Genomic DNA, 2,700 nt, shown 5'->3' with positions numbered 1-2,700 from the left:
TAAAACAAATTAAACTCGTAAAAGTGGACACTAGAGACAAGACAGAACGTGTGAACCAGCAACGGAGCAAGAAGAGGCTGAACGAAGGCGACCTGCAGCTTTGCGTATATAGCGAAGCTGGTCGATGCTGAAAAAGTAACTACCGGGAAAACTGAAAATGGTTTCAGACCACAACAGAAATTAACCATACAGGTTAAACAGTTAAGGCCTGAATCGTAAGCTGCAAGAACCTTAGGTCTAAAGGAAGTACATGAACCTCAGAGTAACGCATATTTACCGTTATTGGAAAATCGAAATTTGTTATCATTCGCTATTATCATTATTATCCCGAACTAGGCAAGCGAAGCCAAAGCTGAGGGAATTGCTGTCAAGAAGAAAAGTCCGAAGCTGATAGGGCAGCATACTCAGAAAAAAGGACGCAACCGATGGATGGAGTGCACTGTACTGCTTTTACTGTATTTACTCTATTCTAACCACCTCCTTTTTCTCACGATCGCGATGCCCAAAATATAGAGGGGGGGGGGGGGGGGATGAAAGAGGAGCGTGTGCTTTGATTCAAAAAAGCTAGATAACCCCCCCCCCCCCCCCTTTTTTTTTCGTTTGGCGGCGATATCTTGCCGAGATAGGTGCTTAGTTGTGCACATTCTGGGGTTGAAGCTCCACATAGTTTACTCCGGCTGGAAGCAGGCTGCTCAGACAATGGCACACCTCCAAGTCTCAAGACTAGTCCAAGTCTCACATCTCGAACGTTATAACCGCGCCTCGCATTGCAAGCCCATGTTTCAACATTTCACGATTGTACAATGGCATTGCGTTGAAGCCATCTATCAAGATACTGAATTCCATTGATATATCCGCAGTCTGACGAGAGATATCGATGCGTCATCTCTTCGTGAGTGCATTGTTGCACCCATAGCTCAATCGTTATCGATGTAGATATAACAGCTAAGAAAAACAAAACATCTAACCTTCGGCGCCCCACGCATGCTCTAGCCTTTTCGTAACGCGGAAACGACCCACCGATTATCTGGTCATAGAATCGGGGAATCAACTGCCGCCTGTATGGGGCTGTTTGAAGAGCTTTCTGCCGTGGCCTTCTTTACTCTTTCCCATTTAGCTCGCATCACCATTTGCATCACCCCGCCGGGGTGGCGCAGTGGTTACGGCGCTCGACTACTGCTCCCAAGACCTTGGGATCGAATCCCAGCCTCGGCGTATGCTTTTCGATGGAGGCGAAAAGCGAGGCGCCCGTGTGCTGTGCGATGTCAGTGCACGTTAAAGAACCCCGGGTGGTCAAAAATTCCGGAGTCCTCCACTACGGCGTCTCTCATAGCCTGAGTCGCTTTGGGATGTTAAACCCCACAAACCAAACCAAACCATTTGCATCGAGTTGTTTCAAGTAATACGTGCACACCCTCGCGTCATTCGCAGCCATGCGATTTGTCAGGGCGTTCATCACATGGCAACTCCCAACTCTGAACTGACTGATACAGTATGGATTCTACGTGGCAAATTCGCGCAGCCTCTTCGGGGTGCCTGAGGACTCGCATCTTATCGCCGCCGAAACTCCCCAGCCCGGATATCGCTACCCGTCTTTACACCCCGGTGTCGTGCGCGTATTCTAGTCCTGCGTCCATTCCCCCCTTCCCAAGCCCCCATTTTCTCTTTCCGGTCTCACTCATGGAGAGCAGGATGCACTTCGTTGGGATTAGGTCTAGCACTGCCAGTACTGCAGGCGTTACTGGGAACTGGCCTCGCTTTTTAATATTCTAACCCTGCTCTAGTGTCGTGCACACTCTCTCCCTAGAGTTCAAAAGCCATCTGCTGTGCATGTTCCCTGCGCTGAAACAGACGCAGCGGGTATGTCGCAACATACAGAGCTACGACCTATATGTCATATTTACTCGATTCTTGGCGCCCAACTTTTTTTTTTTTTTTTTTTTTTTTTTTCACGATCGCGATGACGAACGTGAGGTGTGCTTAGGTTCGAAAAATCTGCCATCGTTTTCGCGGCGATATCTCGACGGGAGAGGCGCGAGAAATACTATTTTATTTCGCAAACATCTTCGTAAAGCACGATTATACTTCGCTTATACTTCAAACTGTGGCAGCCCTATTCAAACTCATTCCGACTTTTGTTTCATAAAACAGCTGACACAAAAGCAACGCTGGCCAGCAATGCCTGTGAAATCTCCCAAGCTCCGCCGAATAGCCACCGATTACCGGTCTACGTAACAACACGCTAATAAGAGTTATCCGGGTCGCTTTCGGTCGTCCTTTTCTGTTTTATGTCGCTAGCTGCTGTCGTTTAGTGTCGAAACGCAGCAACACAAGAGGGAGATCGCGCCGCGGAAGCTGCATCACTGCTACACAAATAATATTAATAATTGGTTCTTGTGACCCAATTATTATTATTCGTCACAGTGTTGCTATACATCCGCCTATATATACCAGTCGGTCCAGTCCTACTTTAGATGGCGCCACCCAGTGCAGTAGTGGTAGTAGTTGTTCTCTAAATTGATGGCACATACCAACACAGGGGGATCGGCCAAGAATTGGGGTGGAGGGATATTAACGCGATAGCGTTAAGGAGCTCCTGTCGCAGAAAAGCCGGTGTCGTCGGCGTCGGCGGCGTTCGCCGTGAGCGATAAATCCCGGCATGCACTTCATAAATGAAAAGCAACTTCCAAGATGGGCTGG

The sequence above is a fragment of the Amblyomma maculatum genome, chromosome 3 (assembly GCF_055883805.1).
Source record: "Amblyomma maculatum isolate TAMU_Amacu chromosome 3, ASM5588380v1, whole genome shotgun sequence".
Classification (NCBI taxonomy): Eukaryota; Metazoa; Arthropoda; class Arachnida; order Ixodida; family Ixodidae; genus Amblyomma; species Amblyomma maculatum.
The sequence above is the reverse complement of the archived record's forward strand: the minus strand, read 5'-3'. Positions refer to the sequence as shown.